Below are 22,402 nucleotides of genomic sequence, written 5' to 3'. Positions count from 1 at the left end.
GGCTTGGGGTGGGGTCTGCACACCCAGCTTCCCAAAACTATTAGTTTAACCCTGGGGGATTGGGGTCCCCAGGCCATTCAGAGGTTCGAGGTGGGGGGCACACACTCTCCTCCCTAATAAAAACAAATTGCATCAACCCCTTTGCCCTGGCCTAAATCGAGGGGGGCTTAATTTTCAAAAAAATTGTAGCCCCCTATTTATATATATCTTTTTATTTGCACTGGTGATCTCTTGCACCACCCCCTTCAGGCCCAGGGGAGTAGGGTATCGGTACTCTCCTCCCTACATTGTTTCATTCTTTTTGTAAGATAGAGGACTGAGCTCTTAAATGGCTGCTGCACATCTTTGCTGATGCTGTGGCAGCCAATCAGATCTTATCTTTAGATCTGACGGCCCACTGATCCTCCACAGCATGATACATGTATCAGTCAGTCAATCAATCAGTAGATTTGGAGAGCACTACTTGTCACCCGTGAGGGTATCCAGGTGCTGGCAGGGTCCAGTACATTAGCTAAATAGCCAGGTCTTCAGAGACTTTGGGAACTCTGGAAGAGATGGGGAGGTCTGTAGATGAAAGGATAGCTCATTCCATGTCTTCACTGCTAGGAAGGAGAAGGAATGACCTCTGCATCTGCAATGCTAGATTAGAGGGGTGAGGATTAAAGAAAGGGATGCTTAGATGTCTGGTGGGCTGATGGAAGTTCAAGTAGGTTGTGCCGCAGTTGTGAAGGACCTTGTATGCATGGGTCAGGATCTTGAACTGGCATCTTTTTTGTACAGGGAGCCAGTGGAGTTCCCGGAGGTAGGGAGTGATGTGGGTTTGTATAGGGAGACCCAGAACGAGTCTGGTTGCAGCGTTTTGTAAAATCTGTAGTCGTTGGAAGAAATGAGCTATGTTCCCTGTGTAAAAAGTGATGCCATGGCCGGTTGGCTGGAGGTGGGGGCCCGGGTGATGGTGTATCTGGAGCTTTGGGGTAGCCATTCAGCTATCCTATGAAGCATGTGGAGGATGACAAAGCAGGAGGAGGATACAGAGTTGATCTGAGTCATCATGGTTAACTTATTGTCCAGAATGATGCCTAGCTTCCCTACGTGGTCAGTGGGATTAGCAGTAGGTCTGAGTACTGAGGGCCTCAAAGATCCATCCCATGGGGAGCTTTTGTTTCTGAAAATCAGTTCCTCTGTTTTGACTGTGTTGAACTTCAGGCAGTTTTCCCTCATCCATTTGGCGACATCTGTCATGCAGTGATGGAAGTTGGTCTTGGTGCTGGTGGTGCCTTTGGAGAGTAAAAGGATGAGTTGTGGGTCATTGTCATAGGATATGATGTTGAGTCTGTGGGTTTGGCAATGCTGGCCAGAAGGGTTATATACGTTTTGAAGAGGGTAGGGTTGAGCGAGATCCTTGGGGTACGCCACAGATGATTTCCTTGGGTTCGGAAGGGAAGAGGAGAAGGCAAACCTTTTGCATTTGTCCAGTGAGGAAAGAGGTAATGCTTCTAAGGGCCCCACCTTGGATGCCTATGTTGTGCAGCCTTGTGATGAGTGTGTGCTGGGAGACCGTATCGAAGGCTGCACAGAGGGCTCAGAGGATCAGAGCCGCAGTCTCTCCTCGGTCAAGTAGGGCGCTGATGTAATTGGTAGCTGCGCGATGAGGGCTTCCTTGGTGCTGTGATTGCTGTGGAATCTGGATTGATAGGAGTCAAGTAGGAGATTCTGTTCCAGAAGTGAGGAAAGTTGTTGATTGATGGCTTTTTCTAATACTTTGGCTGGAAACAGGAAACAGGAGCAGGAAGATCAATCTGTAGTTGTTGAGTTTGCTGGGATCTGCCAATGCTTTCCTTACTAGGTCCTTGACTTCTTTGTGTTTCCAGTCCTTGAGGAAGGCGGCCATGGCAATTTAGGTGTTGTGCAAGGTGCTGAGTACATAGCTGATTCTGGCTTTGCCTAGGCTGAAGATGTGATGAGGTCATGGGTCAGCTGGGGCCCCTGAGTGGACCAAGTTCATAGCGGGGTTGTTGTGTTGCTTGAAGAATTCGGTGTCCTTGGGATGGGGTTTGAAGTTTTTGTAGATGTTGGTGATCTTGTTGTGGAAGAAGTTTGCACGGTTGTCAGAGAGTTCCTATGAGGGGGCAATGTTGTTTGTTGCAGCTTGGGTTTGGAGAATTCTTTGACCGTGTTGAAGAGTTCTTTGCTCTTATTGGAACTTGATTCGATGCGTGAGGCTAAGGGCTTTTTCTTTGATTCTCTCAACTGTCTGTGGTAGAGGCTGTGGACTGTCTTGAAGGCAGTCTTGTCAGTTGTGTCCTTGCTGGTGCACCGTTTCCTTTCCAGTTGTCTTCAGTGTTGTTTAGAGGTTCTGAGGTCTTCAGTGTACCAGTTAGCCTGCTTGGTGGACCTTCTGTGGGTGTTGTTGCCAATAGGAGTGACGCTGTCAGCGGAGTTGGTGATCTAATTGTTGATGTTTTTGACATTCTTGTCCAGGTTGTTGGAGGAGATTGATTGGGTCGTGTTGAGGGTGTTGATCCATGTGTCAATTGAGACTTTGCTCCAGCTGCAGTAAGGAGTGTTGGGCAGACTGAAGGCAGAGGGCTGCGAACTGGTGATGTTGAAGTGGACGATGGAGTGGTCAGTCCAGATGAGTTCCGTGGTGTGGCTGTACCTAATGCAGTCACTGGAAGTGAAGATGGGGTCTAGCCATGTGGCCTGTGGTGTGGGTTGGGATGCGGACAAGTTGGGCAAGTCTGATGTTGTTCATACTGTTAGGGAGATTGGTAGTGTTGATGTCAGTGTGGTCATCAAGATTGAAGTTTAGGTTGATGACGAAAATGTAGTTGTTGGAGTCTAAAGCGAGAGGGGGCAATTTAGTCAGCAAAGAAGTTACAAAAGGCTGGACGTGGTCCTTGAGGATGGTAGGAGAGGTTGCTTCATGGCTGAGATGATGTCATTTGTGGTGGTGCATTGGATGGATTCCTTGTGTATGATCGCGATCCTTCCGCCAGGCTTGTTGATGCAGTCGCAGTGAATGATCTTGTATCCTTTGGGTACTGTAGTGGCGGTATCGGGCATGGAAGTGGGGTTGAGCCAGATCTCAGTGTGGAAGAGGATGTTGGGTGTGAGGGAGGAGATGAGATCCCAAATCTCACTGGTGTGTTTACATAGTGAGTGTGTTGAGAAGGGGGCATGCGAGTTGGTGTTTTTGTTCAGTTCGGTGTCTTCAGGGTGGGGCTGGTCGGTGGGCTGGTATGTGTGCTGTGGCAGGTGAAGGGGCAGTGGGTGCAGGTGAAAGGTCCTTCTGTGGAGTCTGGGTCAGCGTGGTGGAAGTTGTGGTGTCAGGGGTCGAGGGTGTAGAGCTCAGCGATGGTGTATCTGGATGAAGTGGAAGGGCCAGGGGGACATTACACCATCTGTGGCCCAGGCATGGAAAGGAGCAGATGGGATTGCCTTTGGCACGCTAGTGGTGTGCCCACTGTGCATGTCCATTGCACTGCCGTGCTATGGCCTACATTAAGTAGGTCCTGGGGTGGGCAGTGCTTCTGCTGGTGGGACGAACGGTGAGTGGGAAAACCCAGGTGGGAAAACTCAGGCAGCAGCAGTTTCACTCCATCAGGCGGGATCAAGCAGGAAGTGGAGGCCACAAACAAGTGGCAGACTAGGTGAACTTTCTCATAAATTACTGAATGGACTTACTCTAAACAAGCACACTTTCTGGACCAAGATCTAGCTTTCTGGCAAATTTGGTATATTACCATTCAGCCTTTTTTGCAGTATTGCTTTTCAATTTTCCTGTGGAAAATTGCATGTGGAAAACACATTTTGCACCAATTCTCTTTTTCTCAGCCCTCGCTTGATGGATCGCCCTGAAACCTTCCAAGAATAAGTTGAGCTGCATGAGGCCTTTTTTTTGCATGGCACAAAAGTTGTCAGCAAACCAAAAAAAATCAATGTTCTATGGAAATGCGGTCCTAACTAACTACCAGTGGTGATGGCCACTAGATAATAATCCATTGTCAAAAATCATTTTAGGTGTTGATTTCTTGATGAGCTTGTTCATGGATAAAATATAGGTATCAAGAACAGGATTTCTATGATGTTTGGGAGTCCATGATTTGAGATGGTGGAACTTCTAAAGTGGATCTAAAAGTAGCTTGGCAGAACTACATTAGAAATATTGTTAAAGTATTCTGCAAGTCTGCATATTCTCTCATAGGTTTTTAGATCTTTCATTATGTTGGACATGTTATGGTCCTTAGGTTCTGGACAGACATAGAGGCCTTTGCTCAAGAGGTTTATTTCACCTGGAGATAGGAGCCCTCCAGTTAAGTCAATAATTGTGTCTTATGCCTGGAAGGGTTGTAGCTGGCTGATGCTATGCAGTATTTTTTGTCTTATAAGCCTTATCCTCTTTTTATGTTGTTTACTCATAGGACTTACACTGAAAAGAAAATACCCCAAAACACAATGATTTATGAAGTGGTGAATTGGAAGAGGAGGCATATTATATCTTAACATGCCCATTTAGTTTTGCAGATTTCATTTTTAAAACATTCCTGCCTGTCATTGTTTTACTTCTGAAATCCTCTGTAGAATGTATGCCACTTTTTGTGTTGTTTAAAAGTTCCAGTTCTTTTTGGGCCTTGGTTTTAAACATCTGCATTTTTGATAGGTTACTTTCACAGATGCTAATAGTAGGGCCATTGATGATTTATGCAGTAAAATATTCACCGAAGCAGACCAGTCACAGTTACTTAGTTTAAGTGGTGGCTTACGTTTAATCTCCAACCCAAGAGATAGATGTGAAGGTTTTTATAGACTTGTAAATGTGCTGTTGTTAATTGGCACTTAATGATTTTCCGCTTAATGAAAAGTGCATATCTAGGATGTAGATTTGTTCTTGACATGGTGGTTGCTTCTGGCATGAGTGTTGGATCCAAAGAGGATACAGGGTTGTAATCCCTAAAACAGTAGACTAAAAAATGAAGGATCACAAGAAACAACAGCCAGCCAAGACAGAAAATCCAGACTTCAAAGTATTCAATATGTCACAAAGAAATTAAATATCAAACAAAGAGGTAAATCAAACAGACGTGCTCGTCAAAGAGTAAAAATATATTTCCACTACAACATTTCGTCTTCCTCATTCCTCGAGTAGTAAAAGGTTGTTTGCTCAGGTAACACTGATGGATTTTCAAAGAGCCAAAAAATTAAGGGGTCTACCCACTTAACCCTACTAGACCTGGGTAATAAACAGTAATGTGTGAAATATTTGGTCAACTAGTAGGAAAAATACAATCATCAATTACACTCAATGAAGCAATGAAACTATTATTGACCACGCAATTTAATTGCTCTTTAGTCTAATCATCTTTGTAATTTCCCAACAAAAAAGACAAACAATCCAATTACAACAATGTATTGTATACACAAGGAAAAGTGAACACAATCAAACAATTTTGTTTGTATAACATATACATTAAACACTTAACAAGAAACATTGAACATCAATAAAAGGTCCAACATTCCTCTCCTTATTCCGGATACAATGTGGTACTCACTGACCACTATATGGAGAATCCACATGTAAGAGATGGTTGCCTAATCCCTAACAGTCCTAAAACATCCTTATTTTCATCCCTGTCCAAAGAAGGAACGTGGGAAGGCCTGTGGTGTAAAGTCCTTAAAGGACAAATTCAATTTTCCTTGCAACCTATCAATTATAGATGGTCGACACGTTTCGGCCCCTTCAACTATGGACCTCCTAAGGACTAATGGAGAGAGCCAAACTTAATGAATACAGACAAAAATGAGATCACCATGGCTCTTAATCCAAAACCCCTAACTAACTGCCTCCTTAAAATCACCAGGTGTGCAAAATTAAAATCAGAATAAAAATTCAAATTCAAAATTACAACATTGCCCCACTTGAGTGCTAAAAAATGCTTTGCATGCTGTCCAAAAAGTGTCTCAGAAATCTATGTATTGCACCCATGTGTCTCATTCACTTTTAAAAAAATCAAGAGGTCAAGACCAATTTTATAAATTGTGTCAAACACTGAACTCACCCATGGCAAAAATTGTTTCTCTATAATCCAAGTCAGTAATGATGATTTATATTCCTTCATTGCATGAATAGGCTGTAAACTATACAAGAACATTGGAAATATATAAATCAATGTCCCATGAAGCCAGTCCACTTGAAACCCATATTAACTTCCAAATACTTACTTATTTAGAAAAGGCAAAAGCCGCTGCAAGAATCTAATCATATCTCTTAACAGCTGTCCGAAGCTCCAAATCTTTGGAGCACAGGGGCGATCAGTGCCACGCTGGAGTGCCTAAAAAACCGGCTACTCCCGTGGCAGCCATATTTAAACCATTTTTTTCAAATGGTGGGCATCTTAAAATGACTACTTTATTGAGAACGCGGATGCTTATCTATTTTATATTCGACTGAAAACACTAAAGGACCTACCAAATTTCCTTGTTTAAAAAAACAAAGATAAATTGTTGAAGGCTCTGATTTCTCAAAGTTAAAGAGAAAAAACGGCAGTACCGAAAACGACTCAAAACTTCACTGGCCATGTGGCGGCCATCTTGAAAGTAACAAATGTTTTCTGCAGCGGTGGCCATCTTAGAGTGAATATCATTTGAATGCCTAGGAACTAATGACATTAGACTCTCATTAATCTAAGCTGGTTTATATTCAAGATTATAACGAATATTTAATATTTCAAAAGCTGTGTCAAGAGATGTCCCGTGGCGGCCATATTTAAACCATTTTTTCAAATGGCGGCCATCTTAAAGTGACTACATTATTCAAAACGCGGGTGCTTATCTATTTTATATTCGACTGAATACACCAAAGAACCTACCAAATCTCCTTGTTTTTAAAAAAAAAGATAAATGGTTGAAGACTCCAGTTTCTCAAAGTTAAAGAGAAAATGGCAGTACTGAAAATGACTCAAAACTTCACTGGCCATGTGGCGGCCATCTTGGAAGTAAAACATTGTTTCTGCAGCGGTGCCATGTTAGAGTGAATATAATTTGAATGCCTAGGAATTAGTGCCATTGGACTCGTATTAATCTAAGCTGGTTTATATTCAAGATTAAAAACGAGCATTGAATATTTCAAAAGCTGTGTCAATAAATGTCCTCGTTGTTATTATGTTGGTACTGAGTAGTCGAGTTACGTATGAATGATCTACTTATCAATCTAGAAAACAAACAGCACCTAAACAATGTACAATAATACTCTTAACATCCAGGAAACCATATATCTGAACAAGATTATTTTACATCAGTATAATGATAAGAATTTCAACATGTTTATATAACGACAGTCCAAGATATTTACTTTCTTCTTTTTGCCAGAGTTCATAACATAGCAAGATTCCAGGTTAATTATATCAGCGCCCACATTTCGTCCTGGTCATTTAGACTGTGTCTTGCTGTTCCAAATATTTCAATAAATCGCGCTACCCTCTTAATTAAGTCATGAGAAACTGGTTGTCAATCTCCTTTGGTATGAACCACCTCCAATACTGTCCACCATATATCATTTGGTGAGTGGTTCAATTCACAGGAATGTTCCACCAGCAGCGTTCTTCTAATGGCGCATTTGATCCTTGATCTATGTTGGAGTATCCTTGTTTTAACCGGTTGTGATGTCTGCCCTCTATAGAGATCAAATCATAAGGGCGCTTAATACAATCAATTAAATTTTTAGTATTGCAATTTGAGAAATTCCCTTGTCCGTGTACCAGTCCATTCAAACTTACTTCATTTGATTCACTAGTAAATTGAGAAGCTACACAATTTCTACATCTGTAATGCCCCTGCAAAGGTGGTAATTGTAACAACTCTCTAAGGTCTTTTTTCTTTTCAACAGAGTATGTAGCCTTCACCCAGTGTTCTTGTAAGTTTTGAGCTCTTTTGAGCACAAACAATGGTTTTTCAATGTCTAATCCTGCCAGGATTCTCCAATTCCTCTATATGATGGACTGTATTTTGTTGGCCTTGGGACTGTAAGTGATAACAAAAGTTAATGGATTATCTTTTTGATGTTGCTTGGGAGACAGAAGAGTTTCCCTGGGAGTAAACCATGCTCTTTTTAATACTGATTTCACTAGTTTTTTTAGGGTACCCTCTATTGATCAGATTGGTTACCAAATCTGATGCATTGTTGAAGTAGTCATCTTTATTGCTACAGTTCCTCTGGATCCGGAGGAACTGCCCGTACGGGAGATTTTCTTTCAAAGTTCTTGGATGGCCACTCGTAAAATACAATAGGGTAATCCGGTCAGTTGGTTTTTTGTACAAACTTACTTGTAAATGACCTTCTTTGGAGATGATCCATAGATCTAAGAAATTTATCCTTTTGTTATTATCATGCATTGTAAACTTAAAATCTGGTGTGCGATGGCTATGCCATTCATAAAAAGTTAACAAAGTCGTATGATCTCCTTGCCAGATCATGAATATATCATCTATATATCTAAACCATTTTGAAATATTCTTGGAAAAAGGGATAGAGTTGTTATACACCCACTTCTTTTTTAAACAATCCAATATTAGATTAGCTACCTCTGGTGCGAAGCTGCACCCCATCGGAATAAGGAGAGGAATGTTGGACATATTGTTTTTTAACATCTGATTGGCTTCAGCCGAGTCCTGAAAAAAAGGATGAAATTACATAAAAGGGGCCAAGGTAGCACCTTAGCTCTGGTGCTAGGGTCCCCCCACTGAGCAAAAAAGCATTTAAAAAGAAACTTGTCAGGAGCCACTGCAGACCCGCGGATATGCCAAAATGTTTTTTTTTAAAAACACAAGCGCAGGTTCCCGCGCTTGTTTGACTAAAGATCCCAGGTAGGCCAGGACCCTGGGGCATTTAAATTTTGAATGCGGGTGGGGCTGCCCGGCCTCCCCCCTGCAGCCCCGGGACCACCATTTCCCCAAGGCATTAATAAAATACAATGGGGGGGCTGCCTGGCTTCCCCTGAATCCCTAGGGACGCCACTTCCCTGGGGCTTGAAGTAAATGTAATGTGGGGGCACCTGGTTCCCCTGCAGCCCTGGGGACCACCACCTCCTGGGTGCATTAGATAAACACACAGCTGGTGGGCCACCGCCCCCCCTGCAGTCCTGGAGACTGTCACCACCCTGGAACATTAAAAAATACAATGTGGGAGGGGGGCTGCCAGGCCTCCCCACGGCCCTGGGCTGCCACCTTCCTGGGACTTGAAACAAATGTAATGCAGGGGGCCAACCAACCCTCTTGCGGCCCTGGTGACCACCACTTCCCCATGGCATTATTAAAATACAATACGGGGGCACCAGGCCCCCCATAGTGTTGAGGACCACCACCTCCCCATGCATTAATGAAATACAATGTGGGGAGCCACCCACTCCCCCTGCAGCCCCGGGGATGCCACCTCCCTGGGGCATTATTGAAATAGAATGCGGGGACCATGCAGCCCCTCCCCGCAGCCCCAGGGACCACGACCTCCCCAGGGAATTAACAAAATACAATGCGGGGGCCGCCCAGCCCCCCGCTGCCCCAGGGACCACCACCTTCCCGGGGCCTGAAGTAAATGTAATGCAGAGGGTTTGTTGCAGACTCCCGGGCACTGGGGACCACCACCTCCCCGGGGCTATTTCCATGTTGGAGGGAGGGCGTGCAGCCCCCTCAAGGAGCCATTAATGACCCTGGGGACTGCCACCCTCCAGGACTGGCTTCTGCAATGTCCCTGGGTGCCCACCCCCAGCACATAACTGCTTTCTGTGACTTGGTGGGAGCTGTCAGCCCCTGCCAAGTCACATCAAACACTCCACTTGCAGCTGTCAAACAGCTCTTCCTCACTGCAAGCGAAGGTTTCCTCTGTTTCCCTGCCCACCAGGTTTGGGTTGTTATAGGGGTTGGCTGCAGGGCAGGCCTTGTGGCCAACCACCGCTACGCACGGTGGTTGAATTAACATATAGTAATGAAAATTACTTTATGTTAATAAAAACAAAGAAGTTCACAGAAAAAAACGAAGGTTACAGATACGTTATAGTTAGTAAATGATCATTAAAAAAACATAGAAATTCAATTAAAAAACAAAGGTTACAGAGATGTTATAGTTAGTACCAAACCATAGAAATTCACCTGTTAGAGTTATCTCAAGTAACTGTAACTCATGCCCTAAGGTAACTATAACTCATGCACTCATCATGCACTGCTAATTACCCCACATAATACATCATTCATGACATCTTTGATAACATAATTGATATAATCAATGTAACATTTGCAGTAAAATTATTTAGCAGAAAACTGTGCATGGTGCGGCTGCGAGTTATAGTTACCTTAGAGCACGAGTTATAGTTACTTGAGATAACGATATTACAGGTGAATTTCTATGGTTTGGTACGTTTAAAATGTGAACCTAACTATAACATCCCAATAACCTTTTGTTTTTTAAATGAATATATATGTGTGTGTATATATATATATATATATATGTAAACATATATATATATATATAGCTAGATAGATAGAGAGAGAGAGCGAGAGAGATAGATATACATTTTGACCAAAGAAAACAAAGGTTACAGGGAAGTTATAGTTAAGAAATAGACTTAAAAAAACATAGAAATTTACTTAAAAACCCAAAGGTTACAGGTAAGTTATAGTTAGGCTCACATTTTGAATAGCTTTTCGTCCACAACCTTTCCGGATTCAGTTATCTTACTAGATGTTCTTGAGGTTTACAATCAATGAGCTTCATTGCCATTCTGAATCAATGTCGATTGACATGATGCCCAACCACAGATGCTTACCAAAGTCCTGGCAACCTTGTGGGGTGATTACATGCAAACTGGATACAAATTTGTATGAATAGCTATTCTGGACACTTGAACTTTCTGTGAGATCTTGCAGAGGTTTCTGTGGGTGAAAAACCTCTAGATTTAAGCTCTGTTCTGGCTCAGGTTCTTTGGATTTATAGGAGCAGCTTTGAGACAAAGCACTCCTTCCTTAACAAAGGACACTCAAGCCCCAGTCTTGGGCTGCAGTTGGTAGCAGAATCCCCTCTAGTGTTTCTCTAGCGGAAAGTCTAGGGGTTTTGCCAAATTAGTCTTCACTGTTTCTTGGGCAACCTAAGGCCTTACAGCTAACACATCATAACTATTTATAAAACAGTGGTTACTCACTATAGCTACACCGCTTAGGGCCTCATTAGGAGTATCCCTGTGAGGGGTGTGTTATTTCCAAACCTAATGATGCCTGGGGCACCTGTTAACTTCTAGGGTATGGAATTAATAGAGTTGAATCCAGACATTCCTACGAGAAAAGGAATATTAACAGTCTGTAATTCCAGATCTGATTCATTTAACAGCAAATGTAGGAATATTACAATAAAAGCAGACAGCAATTTAGTGTCAGGTGAAATATGAGCATTTCACTGATGATAAAAGCAAAGCAAGAGATCCACTGAATACTTTGATCATGAAGGAGATTTTTTCTGCCAATTGTGGGAGAAGCAGGAGTGCTGAAAGCTGTGTTGAAAATTGGTGAAAACTATATTGGAAAATTAATTGTTTGAGAGAGTAGGGTGGTGGTACAAGTGAATGAAAGGTTTGCCAAAAGGGGACATGAGGCATTAATTGGTGTTGGGGCTAGTGTAGGTCATTTGCCTGGAACAACTTTGCACTTAGTGTGCCAACACGAGAGTGCTAGAGAAAAGGTGAGGAAGGCATTGAACTGATGGGGAAGGTGAAATGTAATGAGTGAGCCAAGGATATTGATGAGGATAATTAGGTTGTAAAGAGGTCCTAAATAGGCCTGCAATAAAGGATGCAGTAACACTGATAAGGACAGGCATGTGGTAGACAAAATGCCCAAACAAGAAATGTCTCCACAAACAAATAAAATAACAAAAGGGGAAGGGTCAAGTGCTTACACAAACCTCAGCCACTGGCAGTTACTCTTGCTGCATTCCAGTCCATCGTTTTTTATCCTAGTAACAATTAAACCTGCTGTCAGTCGAATGGAAGGGCAGAAACATGGAGCTGGGTTTTTTAAAAGGGGGCTCATGAGGAATAGAGTAGTATTGGCTGGGAATGGAAGTGAGCATAACAGTTATGAGGCAAGGCACAGGAAGGATGTCAGCTGGTTCTGAAGACATTGGCCAGGACAAGTGAGATTAAACAGGAAAATGAGTAGGTCAAAAGGGATCTTTCCCATATGCTACTACCTAAACTGATGGCGCTTTCTCTTCTTGCAGAATGCACACTGTGTTCAAATACTGCAATGAAGCGGGCACCCTAAAATCACCTAGGAAGTCGACTTATGCATCAGTCGAGCTATTACTATGCACAGATATGTACATTTATTAACCATACCCACCACATGAGTGATCTAGATCATTGTCCCTAATTAAGAGCCCTCAAAGGGTATCTGCGCAGTCTAAATTTACTTGTAAATTGTTCCTTTCAAATGTACTTGTCTTGTCTGGGCTCCTGAAGAACCGCTCAGTATCCTGATGAATGATTCTATAACAGGGTGGATATAATATTGCATAATGTATTTATTATGGTGACATTGTATGCATGTTTAGTGTCTATGAAATCATTTCAGAATGATGGATGGAGACACAGAAGTTGAGAATGGATGCACATGTTTTGTTTACAACTGTGATTGACACTCCCTTCTCTATAACTGCGTGCCAATGTACTACCACAAGTTTTTAAAGTCTCACTTTAATCAGATAGGAGTATGCTGAACAAGTACCATGATGCAACCTTTCAATAAAATATTAAGAAATAGGGAACTCTACCCTGTGCAACCATGTTGGCTAAAACGTGCAACATCCCAGTTATAGTTATCTCCAGCAAATTACCTAAATTGATTCTTTTGAGATGAGACTGTTCTTACAGTCCCTATTTTTAGCACAGTCAAACTTTTGTCTGGTCTCCAATGGTTTTTTAGTGCCAACCAAATGTATAAGCAATGTTATTGGCAGGCGGGAATTGGATTGGTTCTACTATATTCATAGATTCTATGGCTAACCTTCCAGAAGGCTTCCCAAGGAGGCATCACAGATTCAAACTTAGAGAATTCTAAGTCTAATCAAACTTGCTAAGTTTGGTTCTCTTTTAGATCCTTCCTCCCAAAGATTCTTCATCTCGTGCCGGAGATTCTTAGTTTGCATTTTACTTAATTTTTTAATGAGATAATTCACACTGGGTATTTCCCAGTAGTTTAGAAAAAAACCTTCATTTTCCCACTTTCAAAGAAACCTCCCCTTAAAAGACAGGACCCTAGCAGCTACAGACCTTTTTCTCATATGTCCTTCCCAGCAAAAATTGTGGAAAAGGCAATCAATCTAGAATTAACAGCCTTAATAGATAGGTACAATCTTCTGGATGCCACTTCTTTTGGTTTCACAGGAGGGCACAACACTGAAACTGCACTAATCATGGCTTTGGAAGAATTAAGAGCCATTTTGGAAAAGGGAGGGAAAGCTGCCTTGATCCTGCTCGAAATCTCTGCTGCCTTTGTTACAGTCAACCACAAGATTCTGATTGACCATCTCTTTAGTATTGGCATCAGAGGCACAGCAATTTCCTTTCTACGATCTTTGATCTCTGAGAGGGAACAATTTGTAGTGATGGGCAATTCTGTCTCTGATGCTTTTTAGCTCCCATGTCGGGTGCCACAGGGCTCTTCTTTAAGCCCTACTCTTTTTAATCTTAATGTACTGCCACTGGCTAGGCTTATCAAATCTTTTGCGTTCACGGTCGTATCTTATGCTGATGATACCCAAATAGTGGTGTCAGTGTCCACTAATCCTGATAACACAGCTTCACGATTTAACAAATAAAGCATATAGATTATTGGATGAGAACAAACTGTCTAAAACTAAACTCTGCTAAGACAGAGGTCCTTGTACTAGGAAGTGACGCTCCTTCTGGACACCTAAATCGTGGCCTCAAGACCTAGGATTTTTACCATCTCCAGAGAAGGAAGCCAGAAACCTAGGCATTATTTTTGATAACATGCTGACGTTTGGAGACCAGGTAAATGCTTTGACCTCTGTTGTATTTTCCATTCTTAGGATTATCAGGAAAATGTGTCCTTTCATCCCGGCTGATCTTCAAAAAGATGTAGTGATTGCTCTCGGTATATCCAAACTGGAATACTGTAATGCTCTTTTCTTGAATGCTCAACTTAAAGTCATTAGTAAGTTGCAAATATTACAAAATGCCTCTGCTCGCCTGTTATTCGGGATCCCCAAATTTAAATCCACCTCTCCGGCACTAGGCAAGTTCCACTGGCTTTCAATGAAGTAACACATAGAATTTAAGACCTTTTGTATAGCCTTTAAGGCACTGCATAATTTTGGCCTGGAGTTTCTGAGGTGGAGGTTTGTATGGTACAACACCCCATCAAGAACTCTTCGGTCCTCTTCAACTAAAGTTATGATTGTCCCCAGGTTTAAAAGAACTTCCTGGGGAGGCAGAAGCTTTATAGTCCAGACCGCCAAACTGTGGCATTCCCTTCTGCAAGAATTGAGGGAAAGCCACGGTCTCTTGTCTTTCAGGAACTCTCTCAAAACCTGACTAATTACCCAATAATCTTGTTTTATGCCTCTCTTTCTATCTGGAGGCAATCTGTTTTCTGATCAGTGGTAGCGTATAGATACCTTCAAGTAGCAGAAGTGCTCTATAAATCCTCAAATTAAATCATCCTCCTCCTGTTGCTATTAGGTGGCTTGGGCTAAGCCAAAGAAACTTATTTGGATCAAGGTGCTGTGTAGATGCTAAGAGGAACAATTGAAGAATGCAGAAAAAGTATTTGGAGTTAAGCTCAGGAGATGTAATTAAGGCTTGAGAGTTCGAATTGTGATTGAAGTCTATTTATACACTTTCTCAGATCTCATAACTACCAATTTAGCACAATTTTCACAATTTGATGAAACAAATGGCTTTTCAAAGGCAAGCAGCTGGTTGAAGTCTCTTCAAAACGAAAATTGCAATTGGTCCGATTTACACATTTTCCACTGTACAGTCTGTTAAACACATAACAAATATTGATCTGTCAGTGAGGAATTAAAAACCCTGTTGCTCTGTCTCACTATTGTGCCCACCTAGGAAGGGGAAATCGTTTTGTGCTTTTTTGGTATTTACAAGGAAAGTATTGGCGGTATTGGTTAGCAATAAAGAGGGACATAAGGTAAATAACTGCTGAATGCTACATTGGTGTATATTTATTTTGTTCTTGTAAAATGAACTTTATTGACACTCGGTAGCATATATTGTTAGCTTACCCTTGTTCACTTGAATTACAGAAATGGCGGCTGCCTCCAATTTAAAAACAAGCATTTGCAATGCAATGGGTCTCGGGTTTGCTTGAGTTAGAGCTATTAGTTGTAAATTCCTGACTGGACATTTCTTGCCACATAAATTGAAAGTGAAAAGTCAAACAGTTGACATAAGCAAGCCCCACCTCAATTTTTTTGCTGGAACTGTCCAGAGTGAGATAATGCCTTCAGCTTTATATCAGCTGGTTTGATGCTCTTTTAATACCTTTGTAATGACAATGTCCACACGTAGTAGGCCACACAGAATAAAGACAGCTTCCTACTCAGTACTTTAATTTATATTTTTAGCAAACCACTGGGTACTATTCACATCAAACACATTTTGATAATTAGGCCCCAAATTACAATAAAGGTATCAGACAGGATCAGAATTATCTACCCTCTGAACATAGTGCTTTAGAAACAAGGGAAGTACAGCCGTAGGATGGCCTGTCTTTTATTGGGGAACCACAAACTACTGATGCAAAGGCCAAATGGAGTGTCTTGGCAGGCCAGTAAAATCCTGAGGTCAGCTAGAACCTGGCTGAGCTATTGGCTCCATGCGTGAATGTTTAAGTGGGCTGGAATATTAATGTCCTGGAATACATCTCCTGGGAGTACTTGGGTGTCTTCCCTCTACAGGAGGCCTTTTACAGATTCGTGTAATCCCTGGGCATCCATCCACTTCACAAAGTTTCCTTACACAGTAAGCCTCAACGCCAGGGCTAAAGGACTTCAAAACTGCTTCTTCCTTAAAAGAACCAACACATTCCTCTCTTCCTTCTCACCCACGCACACAAAGCCCTCCACAACAAGGGACCGGAATACCTCAACCGACGCCTCAGCTTCTACGTCCCCACCCGCCTCCTCCGTTCCTCTGGCCTCGCGCTCGCTGCCGTCCCTCGCATCCGCCGCTCCACGGCGGGTGGGAGGTTGATGAAGCAGAAAATGAAGGTTTTGATTTATTAACGCATAAACGTAGTGTGAAATAATCATGTGTGACTCTAACCGAACTAATAAAGATTGTACGGGGACAAAATGTGCCCTTAGAGTAGTTTGCCAACATTTATAAGCGTGCCTTATATAACGTGGTGTATTAGAATTGCACTAATCCGACATAATCATAAACGTGTGCTACGACTTGCTTGTTTGAAATGCTTTAGCTTAGCATTACTTTAGCGGAGGCTTTGGCCTAGTGGCCTGGTCTCACGGTTTAGATGCTCGTATTTTTTCCACTGTGCTATTAGACGTGTATTTCTGCTTGAAGCTGTACTTTTCCACAGAAACTGTTCACATGCTTATCTTAAGGTTTCGTGCCAGCCTGGCATATTTTCTCTTTACTTCAAGGTCGACTTGCAGGTGCGGACAATGGAGGCTCTGAAAGTGAGCTAATTGGTAGACAATGTTGCAACTTGCGTACCCATCTCCAAGGATAATGTATGCTTAAGTAAAAGCTTGAGAACTGTCGTTTTTGATTGGACAATTTGAAGCTAACCTATGAACCCTCCAATGGAGACCCTACTGGATTTGAACTGTTGTCTATAAAAACCAGGTGCACGAGAAGAAGGTAGCCATTGAGCTATTAGCGGCCATTACCCGGACACTACGCCATTTTGCAGACTTCGTAGCTATTATGGCCCACTTTGCTGCGACGCCATTTTGAGAGACTTTGATGCTTTCTCTAATCGAGAGAAAGAGACTTTAAATGATTCTGGCCCTAGAGACTTTAACTTTGATTTGTCCCTTTGCATGAAGTAGTAGTTTTACTTTGCCGCCGTGAGGCAATTGCCCCGTCCACCCCTGCCCCTTTGTCCCGTCCCATGCTGATCGAGCAACGGTACCTGTGAGACGAAGACTTCCTTGATTGCTGATCGTAATTGGTAAATATGTAAGGAAATTGTAAAATTGCATTGTGTTTCTTTTAGGTAACCAACTGCTGATTTTGATAAGAGCCCTAGCTAGGAGTTTTTTCTAAATTAATGTTGCTAAATTGTTTTTGCATGAAGTCCCACATGCCGATGCTAATTTGAGGTTAGATGAGGATTCCATATGTCGCACGATGCAATTTGAGATCTTGTTATGCTGACTAAATGTATGCAATTAGCTCATTACAGATTATCGTATTAGTGCTTTGCATTGCCATTATCGAATGCCTTGTGATTCAAATGCTACATAGATTACACTTGTTTCGACGTTATGGACAGCTATTAATGTTCATTTATGTTTATCATTTGGTGTTGAGACACATATATATTGTGCTAGCTTTGTTAATATAGGGAAATAAATTCACTAACTTTGCAATAAACTAGTGTGGTTATTCCTGACTGAAAGGTCAGGGTTCGCCGAAATGTATTCTGGACTAATTGTTAAGTGTTAAGTTGATCAAGGTATTGCTTATGTTCGTTATTGATTATTGATTTGATGCGATTGATTGATTAAGAGTACAGAGAGTTCCCACTTAGTCAAAAGATTCATCGGCCTAAAGAGCGTCCGAACACAGGTAAATTATTACTACGGACCGCTCTATCAAGGTCTTTCTCCTTCCTGGCAGCCAAGACCTGGAACTCCCTCCCCACCAGCCTCAGGACCACCCAGGACCACTCCGCATTCCGGAGACTCCTAAAAACCTGGCTTTTCGAGCAGCAGTAACCCCCCCCTTTCCCCTAGCGCCTTGAGACCCGCACGGGTGAGTAGCGCACTTTATAAATGTTAATGATTTGATTTGATTTGATTAACCGTAAACAAGGATCATAAAACGGATTCACCAATTGCCACCACATTAAAAGCTTTTCAAGATCCCACACACATCAGTACCATGGTTTGAAGTTCCAGGATGAACTCAAAAAGCTGATTGGGTCTCATTAAAAAACGCATATTCTTAGGCATTCGTGACAGTTGTTAAAGCCCAACTCTGAAATGAAAATCTATGAGAAACGTGAAGAGAGTGTCAACAAAACTCTTCCAACACTCCCATCTTCCCTCCACCAGCCCTAGCACGATAAGCTGTTAAACAAGGTCATCTGCGTACTCCCAGGGAAATGCGGTGGGGAAGGAAAACACATTTACATTTATAAGGAAAATGAGACATGATACAGCCATTATCATTTGTGTTCCATCAATGGGGAGCACTTCATAAGACTTTCTGTGCACCTAACATGTATGATGGACAACAGGTAAGGCAAATCAAAACAATGGCAAACAAGTTTTAAACTAGCAGCTTTTCATGTATGATAAATGCCCCCCCCCCATGCAGAACTCAGGTCTCTGAGGGACCAGGGCGGGATAGGGCCGAGCTGATGTCCCACGCAGCCAGGCCGGACACTGTGTCCCAGTTACAATTCACCTTGACTCCCTGCGCGAGCAGACACTGCTTTTAATTAACCTTTGGTCTGCAGAGTGAGCTTTTAACCAAGAAGAATTGCCTGCATGGCCTTGCTGCAATTAACCACATCGCAGAGGAAGCACCGGTTCAGTGGACCGAAAGGTTTTAATCAGAATTCAAAATCCTGTAAACAGCAAGACCACCCCCTCCCCGCTTAATACTGTAGACGAGAGAACAGGACGAGGAAGAACGCCCTGGACCCAAACAGAAGTGGAAAACTATTGTTCTCACTTTCACATATGCACAGTAATCAAAACACTGCAAACAAATAACCATCCTCAAACATAACAGCACAAAATAAAGGCATGCACAAAGGTCAAATGTTGAAGAGCTGTAGGCTGTTGTCTCATTACCACCTACACAAAGAAACACCGCACAACAAACACCGCACGCAAAGAAGCATCCTCGAACATAACAACTGAGTCCACAAAATCAAGCCAAGAAAGAAGTCAGTCAAAACACAGTCAAATGTTGAAGAGCTGTTTAGAATTAACAAAAGTACCTAGGCACAATCAAGAAGAAAAACATACATTTGAACAATAACCATGGCGCCGAGCCGCGAGGAGAAAGGATCGCTGCTGGGATGAAAGGCACACCGAAACCAAACGGAAGGAGGGGGGAGGGGCCATCACACACTGTAACAGGAGGAAGCATAACATAGTGTGATGGCCAACAAACATGTTCACTTAGTGAAATCGCCTGGGAGGGAACTCAAGCACACAATAGAAACAAAGCATTTAAAACAAGCACAACAAAGAACAAATAGCAAGAGTGGGTGTGGTTAAAAGTTCACAGAGAGATTACAAAAGGCCAGAGCGCTTGTGCGCTGGACCTTAAAATTACCAGTACTTCAGCTAACAAATACAATATGGGCAAAGAAGTAAATTCATATATTTCGGGCATTGGAGAGGTACGGTATTTAGAGGCAGACAAGAATACAAGTTTGAAACGATTGTTGAAACTCTCTATGAAATTAAATATTTTATCAAACCAATGCAAGAAATTGTTATTAGTAGTAATATTGTTGTGATTCGTTGTAGGGTTGCTAAACGAACACACCACACTCCTTCTTTTTACAAGATACATACATGCCAACATTTTAGAAGAGGAAAGTAGGGGATTTTGAAAAATATCGGCGGAATGCATTTCCCCCATTGACTTCTCCTGGTTCAACCGGGTCCATTAGCATGTATGAAGATGGCTGAGTTTTCACTTCTAGCTAAAAGCTTAGGGGCTTATTTACAAGCCTCTTGCACTCACTGCTGGTGCCTCACTTTTTCCTATATAAGAAGTTGTGCATCGGCGGCGCAAGGAGCTTGTAAATGAGTCAGTTAGGGGCAGACTTAGGAGCCCCTAGTGCCACATTAGAGTCATTTTTTTACACTAATGTGCTAATGTGGCAATGCATGCACTGCACTACTTTGTAACCCTTTGCGCTGCAGTCTGCCTGTGCCAAGCATAATGTATGCAAAGGGGGCATTCCCCAGTTAGGGGAGCTGAAAAAATGGCACCATTGTTCACAATGGGCCTCAATGGGCTTTGCAGGATTAGTGTCAACATTTTTATGCTAATCCTGCAAAGCGCCGAACTAGCATCATAATTTTTGATGCTAGTTCCCTAACTACCGCCATTGTGCACCATATAGTAAATACGGCACACACAAGGTGGCGTTAGGGGGGGTGCTAGAAAAGTGCACTATGTGCAGCGCCACTTTTCTTGAATCTGCCCCTTAGTTCTTACATAAAATGCACAGTTATGAGGCAGGCGTAGGCAACGCCACTCTATGTGGAACAAGTGGTTCCTCTGAAAACAATACCTCAGCCATCTGGGGTAATGAACATCTCCACTGCAGCTCCTGATTGTAAAAGTTTCGCTGAGAAGGCTTAATAGCTAGGCTGAGTAGTTAGTATAATCAACATGCAGATGAGCTTATTCATCCCTGTTCAAGACAGAGAAGTGTATAGTCGGCTCTAGCCGAATGGAATGCAGCATCATTTACAAATATATTCTTTAGTTACAAGCGGTTTAGTTGACATATTTATTCTTTCTGATGGCGGAATATTTAGGTTATCACTATTGAGATCTTAAACTATACATGTACCTATGTGTCCCTATGTTGGCAAGCACAACATACAGCAGACAGGTAGTGGCACTGAATGGAAATTAACATTTGTCTTCAGATCATAGTTCAGGTCCAAGGAAGTGCAACGTTTTGCTGGAACAACACAGGGGCACATGGAACACTTTATTTAAATACACTGCCCTCAGTGCTTAATTTGTAATATAATATTTGTTGGTGCCCAAAGTTTGGTTTAAAGACCTGCAGCCGGCACTATCGCAGGTTGGGGTGCTGAATAGCAAGGTTGCATAATCTTGCCTCTTTAAACCACCACAAGCACTCCCTTCCTTTTTAGCTCACTCATTCAGGTTCCTTTTCATCTATGCTTTCTTCCTTCGTTACAGGTTTCCCATCTTTCTCTTCATTTTTCTTTACCACTTTTGTTTTTTTCACTGTCTAGCTCTGGGTGAAAGTCTGATGAGGAAAAATAAGTGCTGATCCTCAAAAATTTGCAACGATTGGCTCAAATTAAGCACTGAAGTCTGCCATTTGTGGATTAGCAGTACTGACTTTTTCTGGCAGCCCTAGTGTGATGAAGAGAACACGTTTTTCTATCTGGAATCGGAGCAACAAGGGAAGATTATGCCAAAATGGAGGCCTCTGACTTTAGGTCAAAAAAGAAGAGAAAGAAATACAATAAGTCTAGGGGTTCACATCAGTCACATTGAATGCCTACAATACCAGAAACAGACATAGACGGTTGCTGATCTTATGCAATCTTAGTTCCACATTTGTATGTGCTCTACTAGGGCCTATAATTTAGTGTAATGTAATGTAGCCTTGCCTCAAGGCTTTAGACTTTACTGATATGCATTTCTACTTAGAAGGTGAAGGCAGTCTAGTATTTGGGTTGGACTGCTCCTTTTCGGACTGGGTCAAGACTGATTTGCATATAGCTGTGCCCAAACCAAGTTGACATACTTTGCAAAATAATAGACTGGGATGCAGACTCAAGGAACTACAAATGGTTGAGATTAATTCACACATTACATCCATCACTTTTGTACATGCTTATCTATGATACCCTAAGTGTGACTGTGTAGGAAGTTGGTTCTGTATATACTATCTCAAAGTGAGCGATAGTGTGCACAGTTTCCAAGGGTTCCCCTTGGAGGTTGATAGTGGCAAAATTACATAATACTAATGCTCTATTTTGTGGTAGTGTGGTCGAGCAGTAGGCTTATCAGAGGGTAGTCTTAAGCATTTGTTGTACACACACAGGCAATAAATGAGGAACACACACTCAAAGACTTAACTCCAGGCCAATAGTTTTTATTTTGAAAAACCACAAAATTCAAGATTTGAGGTAAGTACATAAAATGCAAGGTACTTCACACAGGTAAGTATAGAACTTTGATTTAAAACAGTAGTACACACAGTTTTGGTTAAAATGGCAATAAGCTATTTTTAAAATGGACACAGTGCAAAAATCAGTTCCTGGGGGAGGTAAGTTTGGTTAGTTTTTGCAGGTAAGTAAAGAACTTACACAGTCAGTCTCCTGGGCATAGGCAGCCCACCGTTGGGGGTTCAAGGCAACCCCAAAGCCACAGCACAGCACCAGCAA

At 42.2% G+C, this 22,402-nt stretch overlaps 1 long non-coding RNA gene across 2 annotated transcripts in view; it reads right to left on the bottom strand.

The window, feature by feature from the left end:
* Positions 1 to 19,321, bottom strand: part of LOC138283471 (uncharacterized) — a 163,305-nt gene extending 143,984 nt beyond the window's left edge. For both annotated transcript variants that reach the window (XR_011201278.1, XR_011201277.1), the window contains exon 1: positions 19,250 to 19,321. This is a non-coding gene — a long non-coding RNA (uncharacterized lncRNA). The remainder of the gene's footprint in view (positions 1 to 19,249) is intronic.
* Positions 19,322 to 22,402: the final 3,081 nt, after the last annotated feature.

The sequence above is a fragment of the Pleurodeles waltl genome, chromosome 1_1 (genome assembly GCF_031143425.1).
Source record: "Pleurodeles waltl isolate 20211129_DDA chromosome 1_1, aPleWal1.hap1.20221129, whole genome shotgun sequence".
Classification (NCBI taxonomy): Eukaryota; Metazoa; Chordata; class Amphibia; order Caudata; family Salamandridae; genus Pleurodeles; species Pleurodeles waltl.
Note: the sequence above shows the minus strand (reverse complement) of the source record. Positions and strands in the feature narration are given on the sequence as shown.